We start from the raw sequence: 9,482 nt of genomic DNA, 5'->3' as shown, positions 1-9,482 counted from the left end.
TCTCACTTTGACAGGTATGGCCATTCATTTGATTGTTTGCTTGCTTGCTTTTTGTTTTCTACACAAGGCTTCACTCTGTAGCTCAGGCTGGTTTCAAACTCCTGGTGATCTCCTTCCATCAGCCTCCCCAGTGCTAGGACTACGGGCATGTGTGGCCTACTTGAGCTCTTTTCTTTTCTTTTCTTTTCTTTTCTTTTCTTTTCTTTTCTTTTCTTTTCTTTTCTTTTCTTTTCTTTTCTTTTCTTTTCTTTTCTTTTCTTTTCTTTCTTTCTTTCTTTCCTTCTTTCTTTCTTTCTTTTTTTTTAAGGTAGGGTTTCACTCTAGCCCAGGCTGACCTGGAATTCACTATGTAGCCTCAGTGTGGCCTTGAACTCATAGCAGTCCTCCTACCTCAGCCTCTGGAATGCTGGGATTAAAGGCGTGTTCCACCACGCCTGGCTCAACTTGAGCTATTTCTAATTGTCTGCTTCTACAAAGTGTGTTCCCTGAGAGAACACTTATCCCTTGCACAGGTGGTAATTTGTCTAAAGGAGAAAGTCCAAACAGTATGATTACCTGGCCAACGTCACAGGAAATAAGTGGCCAGGAACACGACCCACATTCCCTGGAGACACTCTGCCCGAGCAAGCACAGGTTAGTCAGGGGGCCAGGAATGCTGCTCTGACTCCTTGCCTAAGATGAAGACTGTGAAGTCTGAAACCAAGAGGCCAGCCTAAGCCAGGAAGCCAAGCATGCCTTCAGAGTGTCCCAGGTCCAACTGTTCCCCACAACTGTCCATCCTTCCCAGGCCAATCAGTCCCCAGAGCTTTTCACCGACACTGGGACTCCAGTGAAATTTGCTTTTCACAGTGTTGCTAAGTTCCACTGTGTCTTCTGGAGCCTCCCCGTGTGGTAGCAAAAGATCTTAAGTGACCAGTATGCACTGTCATTCCGATCGTCCTAATCCCATGGGGTCATTCCTCCACCTTGGCCAAGGCAGACCTAGCATTTTCCACCGGACCAGAGGCCCATTTTCCACCATACTCTGTGCTTCCTCTGGAATGTAGTGCGCCTCCTTGTGGGCCCCATCTGCCTCTCACCTTTAGAGCCTGTTGAAGTCTGCAGGTCCTACAGCAAAGAAGGGTGGTGGGAGTGGGTGCTGAGGTGCAGGACATCTGGTGTCCAGCTGTCTCAGAGGAAGTCAGAAGTCTCCTTAGCAATGCAGTTAGTTCTCCCAGACAGGGGGTGCAGTGGTTCATCTTGATTATCAGCTGGGTTAGATTAAGAAACCCTAAGAAGATGAGTAGTGTCCCTCAGGGTGTGTCTGTGAGGGTGCTTCCAGAGCAGACTGCCCTAAGGGGCAAGCTACTCTCTGAATGTGGGCAGCAGACAATAAAAGGGAAGAAAAGAGACTACAGCTCCAGTAGGCAGTCAAGGCAAGCAGACTGGTTCTTGACCATCGTGGTGTAAGCTGTTCTCTCTGGAACCATGAGCCAAAACAAATTTCTTCTGTTAGGTAGTTGTCACAGCACTGAACTGTCTGATGGACAGAAATGGGAAGTCTACCACTGACAATGGAGAGAGCACTCCTCCTCCAGTGTATGGAAGACTCAGGATTTAGTCGCTCAGCGCTACCTGCATTACCAGTGTCTCCCTACATGCCCTCTCCCCAGTACAGGGCCCCATTCTTTCCCATTTATATGATGAGATTCTGGGTTTCATTTTCAGCAATTTCTGTCCTGGGTTACAGGAGGTAAGGGTCTCCTAATGGCTTACATACTGGGGAGTTGAACCTTGGTCCTAAGGCTTTGCAGGTAAGCACATTAACCACTAAATCATCTCTCCAGCCCTTATTTTTATACTTAAAAAATTAAATTTATTTATTTATTTGACAGAGAAAGAGAGAGAAAATGGGTACGTCAGGGCCTCCAGCCACTGCATATGAACTCCAGACACATGTGCATCCTTGTGCATCTGGCTAATGTGGGTCCTGGGGAATTAAACCTTAGTCCTTTGACTTTGCAGACAAACACCTTAACCCCTAAGCCATCCCTCCAGCCCACTTTTTTTTTTTAGAAAAAAATTTTAAATTATTTATTTATTTATTTGAGAGCGACAGACATAGAGAGAAAGACAGATAGAGGGAGAGAGAGAGAATGGGCGCACCAGGGCTTCCAGCCTCTGCAAACGAACTCCAGATGCGTGCGCCCCCTTGTGCATCTGGCTAACGTGGGACCTGGGGAACCGAGCCTCGAACCGGGGTCCTTAGGCTTCACAGGCAAGCGCTTAACTGCTAAGCCATCTCTCCAGCCCACCACTTTTTTTTTTTTTTTGAGACAAAGCCTCATTTGTCCTAGGTTGGCTTTGAATAATAACCAAGGTTGACCTTGATCTTCCTGCATCCATGAACTAGGTCCTATGAGAGCTAGAATTTACAAGGGTGCACCAACATGCCTGGTTTTTGCAATAACTTATTTTTTAAAAGATATTTTTATTTCTTTATGCATGTATCACTGTGCATCTGGCTTTACATGGGTACTGGGGAATCCCACTGAACCATCTCTCCAGCTTGAAATAACGTCTTTGTGTTTGAGACAGGGTCTTGCCAGCCTGGCTTTGAACTCATGATTCTCCTGCCTCCCAGCATGCAACCCTTGATCTGGAAATTCAAATTCCTGAGCCCATCCTTGTCTTGCACCACTTGTTCAGCAACATTATCCAGTCTTATGTGCATTGGTTTGCTAAAAAATGTTTCCTTTTAAAATGTTATTTATGGGCGGGAGAGATGGCTTAGCGGTTAAGCGCTTGCCTGTGAAGCCTAAGGACCCCCGTTCGAGGCTCGGTTCCCCAGTTCCCACGTTAGCCAGATGCACAAGGGGGCGCACGCGTCTGGGGTTTGTTTGCAGTGGCTGGAGGCCCTGGCGCGCCCATATTCTCTCTCCCTCTATCTGCCTCTTTCTCTGTCTGTCACTCTCAAATAAATAAATAAAAATAAGCAAAATGTTATTTATTTGTATATGTGTATGTATGGGAACACCAAAGCCTCTTGCCACTTCAGGCTACAAACTAACTCCAGGCATATGCAAGTGGCTTTACATGGGTACTGGGGGACTGAAGCTGGACAGACAGGCTTTGCAAGCAAGCACCTTTAACCACTGAGCCATCTTCCCAGCCCTCAAAAAATGTTCTAAGACATCTTATTCACAGCCATCCACTCCTTGGATCTTACAGTGGTTTATTAAAATAGTAGTCATTGCAGACATTTTTTTTCATATCTCTATTGCCAGATCAGTTTATGGAGATATAAGCACTTTGGAAATAGCCATTAGTGCCCATAAATCTAATCAGATTAGAGTCAATTTCAGAAGCCCAGAAACAACTCAGAAAACTCAACCTTAAAATTGTCTTCCAAAATTAACGAGAGTCTGATTGAGATGGGGAGGGGATATGATGGAAAATGGAGTTTCAAAGGGGAAAAGGTGGGGGAGGGAAGGCATTACCATGGGATGTTTTTTATAATCATGGAAGTTGTTAATAAAAATTTGAAAAAAATTGTCTTCCATAGCTGGGTGTGGTGGCAGAAGCCTTTAATCCCAGCACCCTGGGAGGCAGAAGTAGGAGGAGGGTTACTGTGAGTTTGAAGCCAGCCAGGGACTAGAGTGACTTCCAGGTCAGCCTGGGCTAGAGCGAGACCTTGCTTGAAAACAACAACAAAATTATTTGCTGGTGGGAAGAGGGCAGAATGGTTAAAGGTACTGGCTTGTAAAGTCTGAAGGCCTGGTTTCAATTCCCAGGCCAGCCATGTAAAGCCAAATGAACACCTGTTTGCAGTGGCAAGAGACCCCTCCCCACATACACATGTGCAAATAAATAGCTACATATTTGTTTCAAAATTCTGTTCTTCTAGTGTTCCAGAAAAATCTGGTTCAAGTAAGAGAGAAATCCAAGCGTCACTCAGAGAGGTGGAACATTCATTTTTTTTTTTTTTTTTAACAAGGGTGGGCTGACGTGGACTCCATGCTCTCAAATGTCTTCTATGCATAATCGTGACAAGTCCATGTCTTTTAGAGGCGGCTCGGCAGTCAGTTTAACTTCACATGGAACTCATTACCTTATTGGTGGGTTAAACTTCTAGGCTATGGGACTGTGGACAGGGGCAAGCTTGCAGAAATGGGAAGGGAGCAGAGCTGTATACTTAGATAAACACATCGTAATCAGGACCTAGCTATCTAGGGAGGAAGCCATAAGTTGCCTGCAGAAGAAAAACAATAAACTGTTAGCTTAAAGGGGAAGTTACTTGGGGTGACTGCTGTAATTCAAACTTATCTATAGTTTATTGCTCCTGGTTCTGGTGACTCCAGCCTGTCTGGGACCCAGAGCTGGAGCCCTGGCTTGTCATCTACAGTCACTCCTATAGTTCCCAGGAGCAGGGGAGTTCTCCTACAATCTCCCTCTCTGTTTCCCCTTGACTGCTCAGCATTTCAGGGAGAAAAAGCCACACACACACACACACGTATATTTTATTTCTTGGTTAATCAAGGTAAGGTCTCACTCTAGCCCAGGCTGACCTGGAATTCACTATGTAGTCTCACAGTGGCCTTGAACTCACAACCATCCTCCTACCTCTGCCTCTGGAGTGCTGAGACTAAAGGCATGTGCCATCATGCCCAGTGAGAAACTATTTTTTTTAATATTTATTTTAATTTTTTTATTAGAGAGAGAGAGAGAGAGAGAGAATGGGTGCACCAGGGCCTCCAGCCATTGCAAACAAACTCCAGATGCATGTGCCACCTTGTGCATCTAGCTTACGTGGGACCTGGAGAATTGAACCTAGATTCTTAGGCTTTGCAGGCAAGCACCTTAACCATGAAGCCATCTCTCCAGCCCCGGAGAAACTATTTTGATTGAAGCTTCCTCACCCCCACCCCCACCCCACATTCTGAGCCTGATTCTGGACCTAGCTGGATCTTTGGGGGTTTCTGTCTGCTCATGAGCCAGGCAACATTCATTTAACAGTCAGAAATGCGCAGGATGGAGGCTGGGGCTGCAGTTCAGTGAGACAGTACTTGTCTAGCATACGTGGATTTGAAGCCTGCTCCACAGAAGGGAATACATGCCTGGAACTGAAAACTTAGTCAAAAGCCTGTGGCGGGGAAAGAAGTCATAAGCTCTAGGGGAATAACACCTTCTGTTGACTGGCTAAATACATATATTGTGCTCACCAAACTTCCCAGTAAGCACTTTTCATAATGTTCATGCCCATATATTAATGCTACTCTCACTTTTGGTTAGAGAAGCTTTTCTTTTCAGAACTTCACACTCGTGCACCACCTTGCATATCTGGTTTACGTGGCCCCTGGGGACTCGAACCTGGGTCCTTTAGCTTTCTTTGGCTTTGTAGGCAAGCACCTTAAGAGCTAAGCTATCACCCCAGCCCCATTGATGTATTTTGGTTGGTGTTGCCATTCTTATTTATTTATTTATTTGGTTTTTCAAGGTAGGGTCTCACTCTAGCCCAGGCTGACCTGGAATTTACTATGGAGTATGTTGCTGTTGATATTTCCTGATATGTAACTTTTTAAAAATTTATTTACTAAGCCAAGTGGGGTGGCGCATGTCTTTAATCCCAGCATTTGGTAGGCAGAGGTAGGAGGATCGCCGTGAGTTTGAGGCCACCCTGAGACTACAGAGTGAATTCCAGGTCAGCCTGGACTAGAGTGAGACCCTACCTCAAAAAACAACAACAACAAAAAATTCTAGAATGTCTTACCAATAGAATGGATCAAGAAGAGGACAGACTATCTAAACTAGAAGACAAGGTAGCAGATCTAGAACAATCCAACAAGAAGAAAGACAAAATAATAGGAAGGTATAAATAGGAATTTCAAGACATTCAGGACACTATGAAGAGATCAAACAAGAATTCAGGGTATAATAGAGAAGAATTTCTCTACAAAGGCATTATAGGTATTTTCAACAAAATCAGAGAAGAGGGCTGGAGAGATGGCTTAGCAGTTAGGGTGCTTGCCTGAGAAGCCTAAGAACTCATGTTTGAATCTCCAGGTCCCATGTAAGCTAGATGCACAGTGACACAAGTGCACAATGACACACATGTGCACAAGGGGGTGCACGCTTCTGGAATTAATTTGCAGCAGCTGAAGGCCCTGGCGTACCCATTCTCTGTCTTTCTTTCCCTCTCTCTCTCTCTCTCTCTCTCTCTCTCTGTTTGTGTGTGTGTGTGTGTGTGTGTGTGTGTGTGTGTGATTCTACCTCTTTCCCTCTCTATCAAATAAAAAAAAAAAATAAGCCAGGCATGGTGGTGCACACCTTTATTCCCAGCACTTGGAGCAGAGGTAGGAGGACGGCTGTGAGCTCAAGGCCATTCTGAGGCCACATAGTGAATTCCAGGTCAGCTTGAGCTAGAGTGAGACCCTACCTCAAAACAACAGCAGCATTAAGTACACCAAAGGGAGGGACAGATGTATAGAGACAGAGAGAATGGATGTGCCAGGGCTTCTAGCCACTGCAAACAAACTCCAGGTGCATGCATCACCTTGTACATATGGCTTCATGTGGGCACTAGGGATTCATACTTTGGTCCTTAGGTTTTGCAGGCAAGTGCCTTAACCACTGAGCCATCTCTCCAGCCCCAGTTTTTATCCTTTGACTAGTAAAAGTCCAATCTGATAGAAGTGCCTTTAAGCGACTGAGGACAAGAGACAAAGCATAGATTAGTATTTCCCTTGTACCATTTGTCTTCTCCTATCCCCATCTTTGACTAGAAGGCCAGTCTGGTCCATGAGGAGTCAATAGGAGACAAATACTGATTTAATATTTGCTTGGTTCTGAGACAGGGGAGTGCTTGACTTTGAATAATTTATTTATTTGAGAGAGAGAAAGATGGAGAGAATGAGCATGCCAGGGCCTCTAGCCACTGCAAATTAACTCCAGATTCATGTACCCCCTTGTGCATCTGGCTTATATGGGTCCTGAGGAATCGAACCGGAGTCCTTTGGCTTTGCAGGCCAATGTCTTAACCACTAAGCCAACTCTCCAGTCCCAGCTTACTTTTTTTTTTTTTTTTTTGGTTTTTCGAGGTAGGGTCTCACTCTGGTCCAGGCTGACCTGGAATTCACTATGTAGTCTCAGGGTGGCCTCGAACTCATGGTGATCCTCCTACCTCTGCTTCCCGTGTGCTGGGGTTAAAGGTGTGCACCCCCACGCCCAGCCCAGCTTACTTTTTAAGCAGCACATGACAATTTAACAATTGAAATCAAAACAAGAGGAGAGGACAGAACAGTGAACTGATCACCTTAGTCATCTTAGTATGCTAAACTTGGATGCATTGAACTAGGAGAGATAGAGGAATGGTTAATCTCTTATGATTAATAAGTTGTTTTAGCAAGATTAGGAGCTTTTTCTAGGCTTAAGCTTTAAAGGAGTCCTAGCCCATGACGTGAGCCCAGCACATGAACCTGGCTTTTATGAAGGAGCTGGCATCTGATGTGCGACTGGTACCTACACAGGCCTGGCGCAGGAGCTTGGACCCTATCATGAGGGGGTGATAAGAGATGCCTCTCCTATCCCTGACTCTGGATCTCCCGATCTTCCTAGTACAACCAGAAGACCTCCAGGAGAGAAGCCTTCATCAGAATTAACTGGGATCACTGATGTTGCTGACACTCTGTCCTGCCTAAAGACTGCCTGTTGCTCTACCTAGGGTCAGAAAAAAATTGAATGTGAATTTTATGGCACACCAAGATAACAAATCTGTCTGGGACCTGACTGAATAGGCTTTTTGCCAGTAAGTCTGAACCTCCACCTGGAAATCCTAGAGTCAGCTGAGAAGAGTTGGGCACAGACTTGTCTGGGCTTTATAGTAAGTTGATAAGATCGAGGGTTTAGCCTAAAAATCTTTCCTTTCCAGGTCCATCCATTTCTTTGCAAATTCCATAATTTCATTTTTCTTTACTGCTAAATAGAAGTTGTATAAATGCTCCACATCTTCATTATCCATTTATCAGTTGAGAGACATCAAGGCTGGTTCCATTTCCAAGCTATTGAGAATGGAGCAGCAATAAACATGGATGTGCAAGTATCTTTAAGGTAGTGCAACGAGTCCTTGGGATATATGCCTAGGAGTGATATAGCTGGATCATATAGTAAATCTATTTTTAGCTGTCTCAGGAACTTCCACACTGACTTCCACAATGGCTGGACCAGATTACATTCCCACCAACATGGAAGAGGATTCCTCTTTTTTTGCATCCTTGCCAGCATTTATGGTCATTTGTTTTCATGATGGTGGTCATTCTGACAGAAGTGAGATGGAATCTCGAAGTAATTTTAAGTTGTATTTCCCTGATGGCTAGGGATGTAGAACTTTTTTTTTTAGATGTTTATATGCCATCTGTATTTCTCCTTTGAGAACTCTCTCTTTAGTTCCATAAACCATTTTTTAATTGGGTTATTTCTCTTTTGTTTGGTTTTGTTTTTTTGCAGTACGGTCTTACTCTAGCCTCATTTCTTTTTTTAATATTTAATTTTTTAACATTTTTCTCAATTTTTATTAACATTTTCCATGATTATAAAAAATATCCCATGGTAATACTCTCACTTTCCCCTTTGAAATTCCATTCTCCATCACATCCCCTCCCCATCTCAATCATTCTACTTACATATATACAATACCAACCTACTAAGCACCCTCCTCCCTTCCTTTCTCTTCCCTTTATATCTCCTTTTTAACTTACTGGCCTCTGCTACTAAGTATTTTCCTTCTCACACAGAAGCCCAATCATCTGTAGCTAGGATCCACATATGAGGGAAAACATGTGGTGCTTGGCTTTCTGGGCCTGGGTTACCTCACTTAGTATAACCCTTTCCAGATCCATCCATTTTTCTGCAAATTTCATAACTTCATTTTTCTTTACTGCAGAATAGAACTCCATTGTATAAATGAGCCACATCTTCATTATCCACACATCAGTTGAGGGACATCTAGGCTGGTTCCATTTCCCAGATATTATAAATGAGCAGCAATAACCATGGTTGACCACGTACTTCTAAGGAAATGAGATGAGTCCTTAGGATATATGCCTAGGAGTGCTATAGCTGGGTCATATGGTAGATCAATCTTTAGCTGTTTTAGGAACCTCCACACTGATTTCCACAATGGCTGGACCAGATTGCATTCCCACCAGCAGTGTAGAAGGGTTCCTCTTTTTCCACATCCCCGCCAACATTTATGATCATTTGTTTTCATGATGGTAGCCAATCTGACAGGAGTGAGATGGAATCTCAATGTAGTTTTAATCTGCATTTCCCTAATGACTAGTGACATAAACATTTTTTCAGATGCTTATATGCCATTCATATTTCTTCCTTTGAAAACTCTCTATTTAGCTCCATAGCCCATTTTTTGATTGGCTTGTTTGATTCCTTATTAGTTAACTTTTTAAGTTCTTTGTATATCCTAGATATTAATCCGCTATCAGATATAT

The sequence above is a fragment of the Jaculus jaculus genome, chromosome 1 (assembly GCF_020740685.1).
Source record: "Jaculus jaculus isolate mJacJac1 chromosome 1, mJacJac1.mat.Y.cur, whole genome shotgun sequence".
NCBI lineage: Eukaryota > Metazoa > Chordata > Mammalia > Rodentia > Dipodidae > Jaculus > Jaculus jaculus.
This window is presented reverse-complemented; position numbering follows the sequence as displayed.